General features: G+C 27.5%; 1 protein-coding gene across 2 annotated transcripts in view; it reads left to right on the plus strand.

Annotated features, from left to right (window-relative positions):
• The window catches only part of LOC112593056 (transcription factor AP-2-epsilon), a 172918-nt gene that overhangs the window by 63419 nt on the left and 88059 nt on the right, over positions 1–21440 (plus strand). Inside the window, exon 1 of one of the 2 annotated variants that reach the window (XM_025337289.1) lies at positions 15380–16147. The exons of the other annotated variant lie outside the window; for it this stretch is intronic. The gene's annotated coding sequence lies outside the window, so the exon portion shown is untranslated. Of the gene's footprint in view, positions 1–15379; positions 16148–21440 lie in introns of those variants that run through there. 2 annotated transcript variants of the gene reach the window in all.

The raw sequence follows: 21440 nt of genomic DNA on the forward strand, positions 1-21440 counted from the left end.
GTATTAAATTTGTGTCAAAATAGATTTATCATCTAAAAAAAATATTGAATAGGTAAGAATCTTAAAATCAGTTATATGAATATTTGACTTATACATTATAAGTAATAATGAATACACTAATACATTATAAGTTCGCGAATAAAGTCATTTATATGTTTATCTACTATCCATTCTACATCATATTATCAAATTACTCACCTACATGGTTTTTTTTTTTTTTTTTTTAACAAAGAATATTAATATAATTTATAATAATTATTGTATATTATCATACTATTACCTACATCAAATATGGAATATCTTAAAGCTAGGTATAAGATATTCCAATAAACTACATAATAATATATATTATAACCTTAACTCATTTTTACTTGTACATTTAATATGGCTATATTGTAACTAATGTCCTGGAACGCACACATTTCTGATGATCCAAGGAAACGGCATATAATTTATGGACTGCCGTTGAAATCGCCAGCCGGCTGGCGACGGCGGTGGCAACGGCGGCTTATCATCGATAAATCATCCATACCTCGGACAATATAATGTGCGATAGTAAATTACAGTTGGACGGTGACGGGGGTTGGAGAAGTGTGCGAGGAGGGATAGAGCTGCCGACGAGAGATTGATACATGAAGTATTCGGATCATCGGTTCTTGTATAGTTATTTTTTTCCATGTTATACATTATGCGCCAAGATTATAATAAAGAACAATTTGAATATTTTAAAACCATAATGTCTGACCCGAGGGCACGCGTCCTGCACCTTGACGTGGTTTCGTAATTAGAAATTTAGACTGTTGTTTAAAACAAGAGAAAGACGACAGAGACGGAGATAGTGTTTGCAGCGAAGGGGAATAGGGTGAAAAAAACACTGAAAGAAAATGACGACGGCTCGTAATATATTAATATATATATATATTAAATATGTATAGTATACACATTTTTTCGAGATAATATTATTATTAAGATTTTTCGTTGCGGTTCCAGGCACGGCGATAAATTCATTCTGTCGGTTGTAAATTAAAACTCCATTTTTCTAGATAGGTATAAAACGCGCGCGTAACCTAACCCTATGATGGACCTACTTTTTTATATATTTTTTCCAATTTAACTCACCGCCCGCGTTAGTTTTGTTTTATTTATATTAATCGTTTATGTCTTCCTGCTATAAATATATCTACTGCTCTCATACCTAATTTCCACTTGGCAGCGAGTTTTTTTCTCGTTTCACGTGTTGATAAATGTGAGATTGTCTACATGTTTATATATATGCCGCTATGCATGTTCATTTACCTATGTTAATTTCTATAACCCCATAAATGAGCGCGGAAAATAAAATTTCAAACAGCATGAATATAAATGATACGACGAGCGTTATTATTTCTTCCATAACCACCCACGTATGTGATGGGCAAATTAAATATATATTTTCTTCTTCGTCGTCATTTTATAATCAAAAATATTATATTATATATATATATATATATTACATAAATGCTTATACGTTTTTCCCAGTTACTATTAATCCAAACAAATGATATTATGCTGAGGTAATTAAATGGCTTTTCGTTTTAAAAGAAACACATCATCGGTTCAGCTAAGTATCATTGCGTGAACTTTAAAAAGTAAACTGAATACAATATAATAATAATGGCATATCAATCAAAATATTACGTGTGAATTTATTTGTTCACACAAATCAATTTTCTGACCAGCCGTCATCGTTCTTACCACCACGGTCGGATGTTCTAACACGTATTATTGTGATGATACATAACAGCTAGGTCTATAGCCAGTATGTAATGTCCACTGCGGGAGGTCGGAAGCGACAAACCTCCCGCAGTCGCCGACTCAACAGGGGCTCTTCGGGCCTGTCCGGCCGATATACCATCCATATATGTATTCAAATTGTCGACAGTAGTAAACGGGTGTTGGTCTGCTACCGTGTGACTACGACGCGATGGCGACGGCACTATTTACATATTATTATTATCATATCGGTACACCAACGGCTGAGGCCCCCCGTGGAAAGTAAACCGGCACGTGCTACCGAAAATTCAAATAATAATGCACGTTTGTTGTGTACACTAACTGAAGTTCACTTTCAAGCGCTAATAAGAGTTTTTCCATATATAGATTTGTACAACGGGAGGTATTACATAATACAATATATATAACAATTTATCTTAATTCTTAACATTTATTATTTTATATCCATCATTAATTTCATATTAAAGTCGTATATGTTTGTAATATGAATTCTACTTTAAACTGTCATTGATAACTGGAGACGAAATAGAACAGCTTCTGTTCAAATCGTGGTTTATAGGTACTAATTACTAAAATAATGGTAATAACTTTTAACTTTGTTTTTTAATAACTTAGGCTATTGTTTTCATTAATAATTAATAAATGGTTATTAATGAAACTTATTTTATTTAATTAAATTTAATTGGTTAATAAAATACAAGAAAAATATAAGTAGATATCATATAATATGGTATGACGAGTTAAAATTTGCCTGCAAACATTTTTCACCATAAAAATAATTCAAAACCAAAATGATGCCCCTGATTTACACGTATAGGTACATTTTTGGTGTTACAAATATTATTGCGCGTGTACATATAGTTACCTACAAATTAAATCTGTTCACTCGCCCTAAAACAGAATATTATTTTAATAAGTAAAACATATCAGGTTATGTGTAAATGTTTTTACTGTCATCGTTGTATAGAAGTAATTCGTTTATTATTATATTATATTCGAGGTTTAAATGCTCTACGGGATTTTACACGTGTGTCCTGCTCTACAGGATTTTACACGTGTGTCCATGTACATATTATTATATAGGTAGATGAGAAGGTGGTACAAATGATACAATACATGACTGCAGTTAATAAATTTACTGTATACATAATAATATGTAACGCTGAATTTATGAAATTGACGATTGCATGAAATCAATATAACGTTGTTGCCGAAAACGTGAAATTGATAAATTTTGATTGCCGATTTCATGAATTAGACAGACTATTTCTTGTCGATTTCATGAATTCGGTAACACATTTATTATGACATAATTACAAATAGTAGTAGTCGGTATCTAAATAGATAACCAATAATTGTACGCGTGCTCATTGACATTACCTAACCATTATCTTTTACCCGGCGTTAGTCGCACCGCCGTCTTTCCGATCGCGTTTTAATTTTCGTCTATATCACTGTTACTAAAATCATCGACTGATAATATTTCCTCGTCTAATGCATCAATGAAGAATAGGAATTCTGAGCACGCGGCTGGAGCGGAACAGTTAGACGCTACGGAGAACTGTCCGCTAACCGCTGCAGACGTTTGACCAGATTAATGTTCTTTACGGAAACTAGTTCCGGAACGGGTCAGTTAAGAACAGATAAGGATATGGACGTTGTACCTGCCTCACAAATCGCACATCAAAAAAAAAAAAAAAAATGCACATGTAGGAAAAATGACATGATGTGTAATTAGACGTGTCACCCTGGCCCCAAATGTATCTAAATATAAATACATAACCTATAACACTAAATATAGTTTTATAACTTTCGATTATTTTTTTTTTTTTGTACACATAATTTATTATTACAATAATATTTTATTATATTTCCAGTGTTCTATGTAAGATCATTTATATAACACATTCATTTATATTGAATTATATTTTATAATTTTTTAAAAAGGATCTTTTCGATTTTACGCAGTATTTGTACTTCAAGTTGCCGATTTCACGTTTTTTGACAACAGCGTTGCTGATTTCGTGTAATCGGAAATTGCATAGATTTGGAGTAATATATATATATATTATATTGTATATTTGTATGTCATATTGTCATTATCATGTAGCACTATGATGGCTGTTTACCATAATAGTATAACATGGAGAGTACCTATTTGCAATTATTTATATAATTGTATCAGATCGTATATTATAAAGTTCTAGGTTTTTTAAAGTTTTGACACCAATAGACAAAATATATTTTTTGCAATGCTTTATTTTACAGAAATATTTGTAAATATAAATAGATATTCATAATACTTGTATTATAAACATCACAATAAAAATAGCTTTTTGGTTATTTAAAACATTCATGGATTGTAATCATGTTGGTTCCTCATAAATATTATATTCTTGTGAGTTATGAAATATTATTGAAATATAATTTAAAAAACAATTAAATTATTTTAATATATATATTATTTTAATCGTTTAAACCAGTGGTGCCAAAAAAATTTTAACAGATCACAAAAGTAAAATTTTGTACCTGTATGAATCAACAACTATAGGAAAACAATGCATTTAGTAAAAAAATAAATGGCCATGAGCTCGAAAATCACTGATACAACTTACATGATTTTAATAAAAATTAAAATAACTAAGAAAAAATTTTGAAATAAAATTATAAATTATATTTAAGGGCAGTAAATATTATAAGTACACAACGAATTATTAAAGTAGCAATAAATTTGAGTTTGTAATAATACCTTTAGTGACTACTTCAACGCCAAAATACCAAATTTAGTAATAATTATTGAAAATATATTATAATACACTTTCAATAAAAAATATTGTATTTTTCATATGATTTACCATAACTAACTCAATTTTATCTGCAAAGTACATTATATATTATTATGATATATAAATACGTCAGATTTATTAAAACCGTAGGTAGGTATAAACTTATTTATTATTATATTATTCTTACGTTTGATAATAAATATTAATTGGACTCTGTCAAATAATATACAACCATGTTATAACCATTTTTTCTATAAATTTTAATAGTTTGTCCAATATAAATTATAATATTATGTGTATTTTAATGTATCCCAAATATTAATTTATAACTCTATACATCGTAAACATTTTTCATGAATGACTGCGGCAATCCACATAAGTATATATAACTCTATATCATTGTTAGTTACCTACACAGATTCAAAAACGTAATAGTTTATTCGATGACTTTAATTGGAATGTGCGCGGTATCATTAACATATAGAATAGATTATAAGTACAATTTATGTACATCAATAGAGAAAATATAATTAAAATAAAAGTACATTATATTTAAAATTTTTAAAATGAAAAATATTAAAATTGAGTATCAATTGTTATTTTCCATAAATTTAACGTCTAATTTAGGTGTACAATACATACTGTATAATATAATAATATGTAGGCATATATATATATATATATATATAGGTAATGGACAGAGATAAAGGTGTATGTATATGTATTGTGTTTCATAATTTTTTTAATGTAATTATTTTTCTCCGTGTGATGACACTGTTCCAGGCTGTTATTTCCTTTCCGCGTCTAGTATTATATACTTTTAATTTCGTAGTACTGATGATGAAAAGAATATGATGTGTTTTACATGTAGAATGAGAAGATTGGGCGTTGGTGTGGTAATCACGTGGGCTGGTGATAGGAGGAAAGGAAACGGGTTTAAGGAATTTAACGTAAAACACGCGTGTCGTCTGTCAAATTTAACTGCTGTGATATACACCTCTTATAACCTCAAGGCAACCAACCAAAATGGTCTATCAAAGCCAATAATCTGGCAATAACCTAAAAAACTTATAATAATTATAATGTAAATTATACATAAAAACATACGGACAATAAATAAAAACGTAATTTCACTTTATTCATATCTGTCAGCGGTATCATGTTAAACTTTATATAACTCATTTTTTACGTCAAATTAATGTAAATTCTATAATCGTATTGATAAAAATAATTATATTAAATAAATAAATTACACAGAATTTCGCCACTTCTCAAGTAAACTAATGTTTAAAACATGATTAAATATAACTTATTAAATAATCATAATTTGATCAACCCTTAACAACTATGCTTAATACGCTTTTTTGAAATATAATATAGGTAGTTATTAATTCCAGAGAATATAATAAAAGTTTTTCATAACATAATAAATTATATTAAAAATTTAACTTATTAAAATTATACTAATATGCTCGTAGATATATAATATTACATTTAATTAGCAATTTAATTTATTCCAATAAAAAGTTCGGTAAATGCATCCAATATATTGACTTAACCATATACCTACTTTAAAAATAAGTTTGATAAACTATCTCTTTATTATTAGTCCACTTTATTTTTTGTATTTTTTTTATATTTTTGATAAACCATTTACACAAATAGATTTTTATACAATTTTCTCAACCGATTTGCTTGAGTCTAATGGCTATTCAATTATACTAATATTGTATTAATTTTATCATTAGCATTTATAATCACATGAATAACGTATAAATAACATATACTTAGAATAGATTTTATTTTTATTTAATTTTTAATTTTATTGAACCGATACTAATTACTAGGAACTATGAAGAAATACTACTTTAATTAATTATTTTATTTAAATATAAGCCACATGTACTTTTATTTTTACTTATTGCATGTAAGAATTTTAAAAAAAAATGTTAATAATGATTTTATTTTTTTTTACTTACATGGCTGCAGAGATTTCATAAAAAATGTGCTATATAAATATAATAACCATTATGTATATTATATTTAGTATAGATACTCAATACTAGTTTATTACTATTTAATATGTACTATACTACTATATTAGTGGGAAATAATTATTTATTTTTATTTTTTAATAAAAGCTTCAACTACTTGTTCATTAGATAACATTACTAGGTACATACCTATCTAATGTACCTATCTATTTTACTACTAATCAAATTTAAAATTATCTTTTGATATAAAATATTAATGACAATGGCTTTAAAAAAGTCATGTATAAAGTGAACGATATCTCCAAGTTAGCCAATTCTAAACTATATATTATTTTACACAGTTATATAAGATATGTGTTTTTATCGTTAAAAAAAATAAAATACATTATACAATTATATTTGTTATATTTTTCCTAAACAATCACTTATCATCGTTTTTATTCAATCGCTTTAATTCATCCATCAGGCAATATGTATTTACCCATAGTTTCAGATTTTATTATTTCGTCAAGTCATTCTGGTAATGGACAACATTATTTTTCTGTACACGCATCGTCAAGCAACCGTCAAGAGACAGTATAATGTATAATTATTATTATTTAACTCGTTTTGTTTCGAACAGACGAAACGTCCACCATCCGCCTCTCAACCGTTTGGAATTATATGGGTATACCGTAACGAGTACTATATACGAGGAAATATATATAAATATTATTATAATATAGTATTACACCACGTAATACTCACGGATATTGCTACGTTAGCGCGTAAGTTAATACATCATTAACGTAAATTAGATTTAGAATTGGTCGTATTTTACACATACTAAATATACAGAAACGAATAATGTTTATATTATGATGTACAGTGTGCATATGAATTACAAAATAATAATATGTTATGAGAATTTTGCGGTAATATTAGCATTATACTACCAATATCCAACTGCAATTATTGTTGAATAAAAAAAAAAAACAAACACGAGAAAAAGAATCAAAATGTGTAAACAGTGTTTGTAATCGGAAAAAAAAAGCATAAAATGAAAAAAATCCAATTCCATACCTTTTTATTGGTAATTTTTTTATAGTTATAACTTAAATTGTATACACGTGATGTAAGTAGTATACGCAATTATAATAACGCATATTAAACAAAAACTGGACCAGAATCGATTTGGAATCGAGTTGTTTTCAATTAACAAGTCGGCTACGAAGGTAGTTAAAAGTGTACACTGTAGGACGTATAGGTACATGTAAAAAAAAACATCACAACACATAATATATGCGGTGTAGACTCGAAATGAAATATAATAATATTACGTATGTCAGGTCACTATATTATGTGTAAAAATATGCTCGTAAGAGATGGTTGCTGTAATGGGAATAATAAATATTTTTTAAAAAACACGTTTGATGCACGCAGCCGCGATTTTTAAACTTTTATTTCATATTATTTTATAATATGTCTGTACGTCATATTGCTTACAACTGTACAAGTATGATAATAACAATAATAAAAACAATTTATTGGTAACATAATTATGTATAGAAAACTATAAGACAAAATGTAATTATTATATTGCTTTTGTTGTATTAACGATAAACTATATAATATTACCAACGTATATAGTCTGTAAATGTGTGTCATTAAGAGCTGGCTACATACATAGGTATAACTATGCTATATCGGTTATATTGTACAAAAGTTTACATGAATATGCTTATGCTTAGAAGTGGAGTAAATGAAATAATAATAAAAACTAGATATAATATAATATTTAGTATTTTATCGTTATTATATACATTTTTTTCTGCGACTAGAGGTTTAAATGATGGAATGGACATAAGGAGAAGCATCACAATATATTTAGAAGGATCCGGCTAGTATACAGGTAGGTACACAACGTGCGAATAAAAATAATAAATATTATACGGTATGGTGAAAATCGTAAAAAATAACTAATGTGGAAGTGACACAGATATATTGATTTATTATGTCGGTTATGAATTATAATATCATTTATCTCGATTGCAATACGATTTTGGACTCGAGTGAAGCAACGTGTGGGAGAATAAACATTGACAAAACCTCTTTATAGTTATCTATTATTCGTTCTCGTTTAAGAAAACAAAGTTCAAGTCATAGTTATTGGGTATTGTGAAATTACATTAGATATATTTATAATTTATAGATGTATTACACAGCTAATGTATCCGCATGAAAGTGGATGATTAATAATACATGATAGGTACTGATGTTATCAATATTTAATATACTAACCCTAATATACGTCTTATACATTGTATTATACAGCCGAAATAATTTCGTTCTCTAAAATATTATATGCATATATAGGTAGATATAGGTACGCGGTATATAAATTATAATTATAATATTATACAAAATATTGAGTACGTACTTTACACAGTTTACCATATACATTTGTAAAATTAACGACCATAAATAATAATAATAGAAAGATTATTAAAAACGTTGCCTTGAGCGCATTCGTCGATTTTCATTTTAGGGAAACGACACGGCGCGCCAGCTTGAGCACACACAATAACGTGTAACACTCATACAACGCTTGCTTCCACACACTGTTTAGATGAGCTGGAGACGTTGTGCTCGTTAATTATTGGGTATTTTAACATATTTTATTATGTGTAATATTTCAAACACCTCGATTCGTTGTAAGATACATAATAATTGTAATCGCTCATTGTTCAACTTTTTAATCACATTATAATATTACCGATAGTGAAAACAAAAATACCCACATATTATATCTATTGGAGTGATTTTTTTTTCAAGTTTTTGACAGTGTTATTTTTAAATATCCTACTCTAATAAAATGTTTAGTTTTATACATTAACTATTAAAACTTAATTATATTTTAATGTAAACGGTTATAGGTACCTAGTACCTATACTCACTATTTATGCGTATTATGTATACCTAACTATAGTAACTACCTACATACTTTTATAATTATTCTATCCTATACTCATCAACGAAATGTTTTAATCGACAATTTGTTTTTACGAGTTCTATAATTGTTTATAAATGCTCTGCATATAAATACAATGATACTTTTATTCATTCTTAAATATTATCTCCAAACAAAAAAAATTATGTAAAATAAACATATTAAGTATATAATAACTTATACATATGCCTATAATGTATTATAGCTTAGGTATACGTTTTAATGCATATTAAAATGACTAAGAATTATAGGTATCTATCTCTTTGTTTTGTACATAATTGATACGTGTAATTAAGTACCCATATCAATTATCAAGTAAAATATCTTAAGAGTCGTGAACATAACTATGATCAAATTATTTTTTGTATCTCTTTAAATTTTCATAAGTAAAAAAGTAGAAGAAATCTCAATATAAGCAACAAAATGAAACTCCTATATATATTTTTAATAATCTATAAATAATTAAAATGAAAACAAAATAAATGATACGAATAGAAACCATAAAATTTTATATTATTTATAGATTTCTTTTTTTTAAATCTGTTCTGTAAATAATGGTAAATACTAATTATCTATAAATCAACGCTAAATGTAATATTTCAAAAGTCGTGCAGAACAGATAACAACTTAAAAAATTAATAAAACATGCGTCCTTCACGGGGCCATTACCATTTTATGTAACAACACACAAGTAGGTATATGTATAGTGTATAATGTATACTGAAGTCAGCCCACGCAATGCACAACACAATAATAATAACTATATACTATATAAATAATACGATTATTATTAATATTTTTTAATATCGTGTGCAGTAAATAGTTAAGTATTATGTTAATCGAAATATACAAGTTACATTATATCCTAATAGTAAAACAGGCTACAGAAACATGCCTATAATGTATTAAAAAAAAAAAACATATATTAAATCTATTATTACGATATTAAATATTAAAAAAAATTTTGTTACATTACATATGAATTTTTTCGAATGAAATTGCAAATGTTAGGTATAGTTATTTGATTATTATTATTATAAGCATTTTGATACTTTAATATCAATCAGTAATAAATGTTATTTTTCGTAATTTTGTTATTTTAGTCTCAAATATTATAAATTGTTAAAATAATAAGTATTGATATTAGGAATATACTGCGTACAAAAATGTATTTTTATAGTTAATAATTTTAAACATAGTTTGAAAATTACCATTACAATAAAACTGCACATTATTTTCTAAATATCTAATATACATAACATTAATGAGATAACTGATTTTTATATTTGGAGAATTTATGTTTGTGTAATAAACAAAAAAATTGCACCACACATTAATTTAATTATAATCATTAAATTACTGCAGTATTTCGTGCGAAGGAGATAAAAATCGATACAATCTACCTGTAACTAGACAATCTTTGATTATTTTTCTATAATTTGTAAATTTCATCAATAACACGCGACGTCAGTATAACGACTGCCACTCCTCCTTTGGACATGCAAGACGTCTATATAGACACCTTAAAAGTAAAAAAAAATAACGATAATTTTTTTAATGAATATTTTATAAAAGTCAATAATATATACATATACATAAGTATAGTATTATACATTATTATTAAATATATTATCTATTTATATAGTTGATAAGTAGGTATACCTAATAATATTATAATTAACGAAATGAATAAAATATCCGTTTTGATAATTTTGTTATTTTATAATTATTATTAGAATAGTGCCTAAGTATACTTAGAGTAAAATATAAATCTTTAGTTAATTATATTTAAATAAATAATTTCTAAAATATAAAAATAAAATTATAATAGACACATACAGGCATAAAATATAATGTTCTCAATACATTTTCTCTATGTATATACAATTTTTTTTTTACTATTATGTTTAAATTTTAAGAACAACAATTTTTAAGTATAAGCAATTTATACATATATTGTGGTATAATTTAAATAGAATAACCTCAATTATTCGTAAGTAGGAAACTCATATATATATATATATATTACAGCTGCTAATTTTTTTAGAACTTTTAAACATTTTTAGTTAGTTTTTGAAATTATTTCATACCTAGTCAATATTTGTCATGTGAACCATCATTAACTATTCAGCGTTACAAAAACTGTTATATGATAATAATATTATGATACTTAAGTTAATTATTAAATAATTAATAAACAAAATCATATTTTCTAATTATTAGTAATTACCTGAGTCAATATAATATATTAAAACGTATATAAGATGGTCATTATCAAATTGGGTTTTACATAAAATAATAATCGTTATTTGCATCATATAAAATTTCAATACATATAAATACTATACTGCTATACATTATTATTGCATTATTGTCAACAACATATATTACACATAAATAATATATCCTCTGATTTTTATAAAAACAAAACATATACACATTTTTCAGCTATTGTATCATAATAATACCATAGGAATATTAGGAATACAAAAAATAACAATCTTGACAACGCTCTAGCGAAAGTTAACTAAATATGTGTACTATATACATATTATAGGAGCTATAATAAAATAATATTATTTAAAATTTCTAAATATCCTATGTGCTCTAAATAAATAAGCTTGACTAATAGTCTTATTGTTATGAAACTTAAATTATGTTGTAAATAAGTACAACTCACGATTTAAAATATTTATAAACGACTATTACGCAATTATATTATTAAATTACGAATTATCAATAATATCATTGCTAAATTACAAATTATACAAGTCGTATAGTATATATATATAATATATAATAATTTTAATTTTTCTAGCCAATATTTATAACTCTACATTAAAAACAAAAATAAATATTAAAATACGTCTTAAATAAATAATATTGTAATTTTTATTATTGAAATTTAAAATATACTATTATATTTTGAAGTCACAAAAATTAATAAATTAACTTTAAAAAAAAACGGTAGTCTCTATATCTTTTATAGTAGATTTTAAGTGTATACTTACCTTTTCATTGAGTAAGTCACTGCAGAAGCAATGGACGTGTTACATTTGAATATTAATAATAATTATGATAAAATATCATTGTATACAATGCTATAGCATTCGAAAAAACATGTTTACGTGGAGACAATGGTGGTATTTTATCTCTATACTATCTTAAGGATATTTTATAACATTTTATTAGTAACGATAATAATAAACGTGGTAGATTGAACTAAATTTAACAAAAAATTACTTAAAATATTACATATTATAGGTATAGGAAATAATAATTAAATATTATTTTATACCGCATAAATAATTGTTTGTAACGCGTATATCTAAGTCATCACAAAATGTATACTAATGTAAGTACAGTAAAATAGTATAAAAATATTTATGTTAAAAATAGATTTAAATTTAAAAAAAGTTTTAATATTAAAAATTGTCGCTGTATATTGTACAAAATAATAATTTAGATAAGTACGAAATTTCAATAAGTTTCAATTCCCTCAGATTAATATTTTTTAATAACAACAAAACAATTAAAATCGTTATACCTTTATATACCCATAGAACAGATTGTTATTTTTCGTTTAATAAGTATCTTAAGTTATTTTTATTTTTGTAAAAACCACTTATGAAAAATATTGTTCGAGAAATTCAAGCTTTAGTTTCTAAAATTAAAAATATGATGAATCTTTAACAATTATTAATTTTAAAATTTTCTTTATTTTGACAGACTCCGTCAAAATTTTAACTTAAAATACATAAAAAATGGAATTATTTTCGATATTGTCTAATTTTTATGTAAAAATCATTGTATTCAATTCTCAACCTGATTTGTAACCAAATAAATATTTGAATAACATAAAATTTCATAAAAATCTAAAATTACAAATGTCTATAAATAGCACAAAAAATCCAATAGATTTTAAAAACTATATCATGTCTATAAAATATTATAAAATATATTCGATAACAATAATTTAAAAGTAAAAATTATATACTGCAGTTATTAATTTTTATAACAACAACAAATAAATTAATTTAATCAAAAACTACTGATTTTGTGTAAATATTCCGTTATTTCCGTAATTACTTTTTTGTTTTATCCGATTATTTTTAAAAGTGCGGAGAAACTTTTTACTTTTAATATCCATAAAGTAATATACCTAACTAGAACTTTTTTTTAATTTTAATTGAAACTACCCTTAAAGTTAAAGATTGTTCACTTTTACCACTTCTAAAAATTATTTCAAACATAGGAATAAAAAAAAAAAAAACACAATATCATGATTTATTGTAAAACCCATTATTATATTCATTCTTATGCTTAGAATCTAAAATAGCTTAAGGCTTTTGCCAACACGGATTGGTTCTTTTTATTAATTTTATTTTAAATAATATTGTAGGTAGGTATAATTATGTATTTATATCCGTATTATGATCACTATTGATATAAGGTTATTTATATAATATAATATAAGCCTTTTTAATTGAATTAATACATTTCGATTGTTTTATCGGTTCTGAGACCAAGTCGAGATTAAAAATATTAACATTATAGTTTGTAATATTATTATATATTTTATTTAATTATTTTTTATTTATTAACTGTTGTTATTATCTGTAAATATGCAATACGCACGGTTAATATCTAATAATGATGTTTTTTTTTCTACTGTACCTATACTGCAGTTTGCCTTTGACGAGTTATTCTTTAAATATAGTTTAAATAAATAAATAAAATAACATAAATAAATATTCCTTTATAGAATTATCTATACTTTTCAGTAGGTACGATTAAAGTTTAGATGCCTACGTGTCATATATTTATTCAACATTATAGACCGTTTTAATCGACTACGAATCCAATACGGATATGATTTATGATTGAGAACGCAGCCTATAATATATATATATATATATATATATTAGATCATCGTGATCTGTATACAGTTTATCTGCAGCTAGGTACCGCGGAAATCCGGCTGCTCGGCCGACGGTGAAGTCGCATATTTTATTGTAAAATAATTACGACGTGCAAAGGCAACGCGCGCCCGCGCCGTCGTCGTACTGCACATTATACCTATACGGAAGACCGCGGTTTGGCATCGAGCACGACGCGCGCGGTCGACGGACTGCGTTGCGCGTCGGTGGCGAGAACGAGCTGCAGGATAACGTATAATATATATATATATATATTATATATATAATATAATATTATCATAATAATATAATAGACTACGTGTCATGAAGTCATTACTATTAATATTCGCGAATTCGTTTGTTACATATTATTATGGTTGTACAGTGCACCTCTATGGGTTTCTCTCGCGAAAGAATAAAATAACATCAGCGCCGTACTCGCGTCGTGCTCGGTGTATTAAAATAATAAAAATAATAATAATGACCATCGAGTGGTAGTAGTAGGTACCTATGAAAAAAAAAAAAAAAAAATTAAAAAACAGCATATTGTAATTTATATAATAAACGCGACGAGTATTACATTCTGTATATTATAATATATACCTCTACTTGCCGCCGTCCTGGTACCACAACGTTTAATATTAATAATATTAATAGTAATAATAATAATAATAATAATAATAATAATATCACGAGCGGCGCGCGGGAGTGAGACGGCGGCCGTCGTCGACGTCGACGACGACGGTACCGTTGATAATCGGACTGCGCCGCAACCGGTCCGGGGGGGGACCAATGAGGCGTGGGCGCCGCGGCCGGCCGACCAATGACGGGCCCGTGGCCCCGGCGCGGTCGTGTAGTGGCTACGAGCCGCGGGCACCGGCACCGCGGCGGTGGTACCTGACCGTCAGTCGGCCACCTATACGCGCCACCGAACAACCGCGTAAACGCACACGCGCGCACGTACACACGCACACACGCACACACACACACACGCGCCCGCGATATCGCTCGCTCGCTCCGCACATCGCTACGGGCCACGTTTCCGGGCCGACCGAACCAGTACCGATAATATATCCTACGATATCACAACAACAACAACGACGACGACAACAGTAATAATAATAATAATAATAACAACACTTGGCATTATATCGCGCGAGCCGCGGCGTCTTTCGTCGTCTCGCTGCTGCCCCTCGTCGCACGCGGCTACGCTTGCTCGTCCGCCGAAAAAGCCACCCTCGGGCGCTACCCTCGGGGACAGTATTTCCGAAAAATGACGTCGTTCCGATCGCTGCGGTCATCGCGAGTTTAACGCGACGAAATTTTTTTCGCCCTCATACGCGCGCGCCCGCGTGTCTGTGCGCATATACGCGATCGTGTGGCCTGCGAGGTATACACTGCCTACTTGGGTACCTGCAGTACAGTGCGAAGTCCCGTCGAATCGTCGTCGTTGAATTCCTGCTACGTCGCGAGCACCTATATATATATATATATACAATAAATACGCCTATCAAGTTTTCAAGTTATAATACATATAGGTACATATTAGGTATACGTATGATATAAATATATCGGTTTGTGTGTACAGTGCGACCCGCGTATACTTATACATACCTGCAGCAGTACACGTGATTTTCTGCGTTCCGAGTGCCTGATCGCCCGTGCAAGTGGATACGTGAATAAATGGTAAAGTACACTATATCTTCTTGGATAACATACACCGATGATACTCTGCACGCGTTACAGACGGGGATAATTTCCGCGGGATTATAGCCAGCTTATTTGCACGACGTGTTCGCCGCGCGGTTGACGATAATATTATTATTAGGTACACGTATGTCGTGATTATAGGTAGGTATATAACGTTTATCGGCGTGCAGTGTATATACCGCTTCCGGCTAGGGGTCGCTGAACGTTCGCACCCCGAGGCCGAGTCTTCCGGATACTCGACCCATTGCGGGCGATTCGCCTTGGGTAACTATATCGAACGCGTTATTGTTTTCCGCGGAATTTTATATAGTACCTGTATACTGCACTATGCGGTTATTGTACCTATACCTATATGATATATGTATAGGTATATCATCGAATATAAATGTATATATTATATGATAATATAACTATATCGTTTGTTTTATTTCACAAACAGAGTTCACGTAAATGAAATCAACGCTCTTGTAAATTTTGTTTTTGTTTACTTACCGAATTTTCACAACATTAGTGTATAATATTGCGACTATTTTTTACTAACTACATAGATATAGGTATATTTAAATACCTTAACATATTTTTTTTATACTTTTATCATCTTATTTTTAAATATATAAACTTAAAATTATGTGAATAATACATATCATATACTTAACTATAAGCATACTAAATAAATTCAAAGTCTTCATTTAACTATCCTTAATCTAAAATTGTAATATCAAATTATTATTAAGTATAACTACCTACTATAATATGTACCTACATTTTTCATAGTTATATCTAAAGATCAGAAAACCATCATCATACCATTAATGAAATGCAAAATAGAATAAAAATATAAATAATTTAATAAGTAAAAAAAACTAAAATGAATTATTTTCATTGTAACATCTATTTAAAATAATAAAATTGTTTGTTTTTAAAATTTTGAATTTTATTGACATTATAAAGATGTTATTTTTTTATTAAAATTATTGCATTATTCAATTCTTATCATGAAAAATGTTTCATGTTTCATTTGTTTTTTATTGCCCTGCTTGGTTATCTATGTGTCATGTGTTCGAGAAAATTACAAATCGTACATTAAAAATATAAGTATTAGATTGTACAAACGTAGATTTAAGCTTACACTTTTTAAAATATTTTCTATAACCATAAAAATTAAAATTAAATTATTATTAAAAATTTGAAAAATAATAACATTTAAAAAATGTATTAATATTTACAAAATACAGTACCTATAGTCACTCGATAATTCGAACTTCATGGGACCAAATTAAAAATTCGATTTATAGAGGTTTTTGATTTACCGAGTGTTCGAATAATCGAGAGAAAAATATTAATTCGAATTAAAGAGAGGTGAAAAATTATTGTATATATGTATATATTACATTTATTTTGACATATATTTATTATACATACGTGCATATTATTAAATTTTACAATTATTAATTGACATTTATTTATTATATTATTATATTTTACATATTAAAGAAATCTGTTATTTTTTTTTGTGATAAATTGCTGGCCACAATTTGGTTCATAGCGTTGTCTAACTTACTGATACCATTGAAAATTGTATCGCATCTTTTTTCATTCGTTTCAGTTTACTCAAAAAATTGACGTAATCCTAAAAAAAGTTTAGATTAGGTAGGTAAGGTACGATAACGTTTATCAACTACGATAATATTTAACCACTGACGTTATTATAGTTTCATTACGAGTATGTCAAATAGATTGTACGTAATATTTATGTGTATGTACATTGTATTTACATATGAACTTACATATAATTGCGTTTAAAGAAATTCGAATTATATAGAGGTTTATGGAATAAAAATTCGAATTGTAGAGTGTGTCCCACCGAAAGACATTTTGAAATATCGAGGGGACCAGAATACATGTATTTTTTTCTAATTATAGCGGTTTTTCCATGGGACTTAGCGTTTAGTTCGATTTATGGAGTTTTTAGAATTATCGGAGTTCGAATTAACGAATGAAGACTAATGTAGTAATTATTATAAATACAAATGCCTTACATTAATAAAAATTATAAAAATCTGTATACCTAACTACAAAATTATAGTAAATAATGCAATTGTGCCTACCTACAATATATCTATACTTAATTATTATTTTAAACAATTTATTATTCTTTTGTGATATTATATCCACTCAGTAATTAATACTTCGAGGTCTTAATAATATGTATATTGCATTATGACCATAATATTATGCACCTATATCTTTTAGGTCATTAAGTTTTAATTACTTTCAGAATATTCTTAACAGAAGTTGAGTTTCCCTATAATTGAAAATAATATGTAATAAAATAGTAATTAAATCATAATAAATAAGATAAAATTATTAAACCATCATACATTTAACTTTGTAACTTTTAGAGAATCCGGGTTCTTACTATATTTTATTTTTATTTTTTATTTATATTGTTTATTGTTTTTAATAATTATACTGTCATTGTAATACCTATCTAGGTTGTACCTCTGATTAATAAATTATCAAACGAGACCCGCATACGACCTACACTTAAATTCAATATTATTAATAAGGTTTATTTTTTATCGAATAGTTTCAGTGAAAATCAATCAAATTATGTTTGCGGTAGGTATTAACATATTATACTATACGTAATATACTTGATAACTTTCGAAACCGGTAGGTGTAAAAATTCATTTAAAAAAATGTCTTATTCATATACAATAACATGCCATTATCATTGTAATATCGTTCTGCAGCCTGCATAAGTCTAGTACAATATTATCACAGTTTTTAAACCTACTTAGAATTGTTTTTATATATACAATATAGGTACATTTGTGTATTAAAAATCATCTCCCATCATAAATGGTTATGATAAGTTTTATTGTCCAAGACCTGCATACATGTTTTTGAAGAAAAAAAAATAAGAGGTGTGCTGAAATTATATTATTATATATTTATATATTGTATTATTATTACGTTAACATTTTTTATTTTTTTCTTAAAATCGTAACAGAAACGGATAAAAATCAATTTAACGAATAATATACATATAGTATACTCTGTATAATATTTCAATTCGACGGGTAAAAATGTATGGTAATTGTGTGGTGTACCCATTTACACTTAATAACGAAGAAAGGGCAGATCGAACTCACCTGTAGGTAAATGTATACAATAGTTGCATATAGATTCTCGTATATTAAAAGGGTACGAGGTACGGGCACCTATATATTTTCTTTTGTATACTTGGTGTATAGATACGCGTGTGTAATTACGAGTAATTTTTTTTCCTCTTTTATTGCTGCCGTATTATCATTTCACAAGGTTGCAGTATCACATGTCCCTATGAAGACGAACAGAAGCAATGACATACACACACAGACACACGCCGTATACATATACATATAATATAGAGTCTGGCGGTGTGATTATTTAATAATGCCACGCCGACGCCGGTCCGCAGTCAAGTCAAAATAACAGGGCGAAATGATAATACACATCGCGTGTCAGCTCCTCGATTTTATATGCATTACGATGGGCATATTAGATACGTGCAGGGGGTGTGAGAATGGTATAAATAAAAAAAAAAAAATGTGTCATTATATCGACAGATCGGAGGCGACTAATTTGGTTGATTGAGAGTAAAAAACACAGAATTACATAGGTATACTATAATATATAATGTGATGTGCGTTCGACGGCGCGTGAGAACTCGATCTAACTGTCACGACTTATTGTACCCATATAAATTGTAGGATAATGATCGATAAAGTATTATTATTTATTGATTTGTATTAGGTACCGATAGTTCAGTAGCTCAAAGTGTAATATACATTAATATTTTACCGTAAAGACAAGCCAATAGTGAATCAAACAAAACTGTTCGTATGATCATATTATGATGATAATAATATGATATGACCATTATTCACTTCACTTCGGTTAGTCCACGAAATATAATAACGTGTAGAACTCTGATATATTGCATTATTCCGTAGATAGGTTCTTTACCATTCAGTTCATTAAATTGCAAATTACCATGCCGGCAACAAACGATGCAATTAGTGTTTCATAGAATCTACAATTGGGTATCTATCATGTGCTACTATCATAGTTACTATATTTTATATTCTTTGAAACTCAATAACTCATAAAATACTACAAAAAAAATATATGTCTATCCTTACGTCCTAGTTTTTATCCAATTCTAATACTGATAGTGTTTCGCAATTCTTAGTATTTAGTTATGAATGCAATGATATATAATGTGCCATGAAAAAAATAAGTTAGAAAACTACTAACTCAAACACTTAATACAATTAATATTCTTGCAACGCGTACATATTTCCAACTATAGGTACCTATTATATATTGAATAATAATTATTTATTTTGTAATTATTGTTTACTGCTCTCGTCGTAAGACGTAATTAATAAAATAATTCAAATGCTATAATATCATGAACTTATTTCATATTATACCTAAACTCATTTTCATATATTTTTATTACAAATATAATATGTTTGCTACAGCACCACTAAAATAGGTTAAAAAGATTAACGTTATAAATGGATTCATTTCGTATATAATATTACTATATTACGTGTGTTTAATTATTTACATATGAATATAATTATGAAAGTTATCTAGGTACTTTACAACATTTAGTTTTCAATTAATTTTAGTGCATTATTTTATTCTCTATAGTTACATTTACGCATTAATTAATAATAGTAATTATAGATATAGGTAATACAATTATTAGTTCACTAAACTTATTTTTAATTCATAGTAAATTAAAAAATACAATCATAGGATAAGCGAACTGAATAAGTATTTATATTGGATGCATTCATTTGCATGTTGTACATAAGATACTATAAATATAGAAATATAGCATATAATACGCTAAAAACTTGTTTTGAAATACAATAAGATTTGATCTTGTGGTTTTTAAATATCAATGTCCTATTTTTCAAAATGTTTTCATATTTATAGTTATTTCTATAAATATTATGTTTTATATAAGTAGATTCTATATTTTCAACTTGATACACTTTTATCCAATAATTCGTACATTTTTTAAAATTATATTCTTAAATATTATGTCTTCCAATAATCTATGGTTATTAATTTATATCTTTTTATTGTCACAAAAATAAATTTATTTGTGCGTACCTTGCCCTTCTTAGTTCTAAGTATTCATAAATTATCTATTTTAAATATAGTTTATCGATAATTAACGTTATCACTCATCAGTGAATTG

Source organism: Melanaphis sacchari, unplaced genomic scaffold, assembly GCF_002803265.2.
Source record: "Melanaphis sacchari strain LSU unplaced genomic scaffold, SCAv2.0 Contig1_pilon_pilon, whole genome shotgun sequence".
Classification (NCBI taxonomy): domain Eukaryota; kingdom Metazoa; phylum Arthropoda; class Insecta; order Hemiptera; family Aphididae; genus Melanaphis; species Melanaphis sacchari.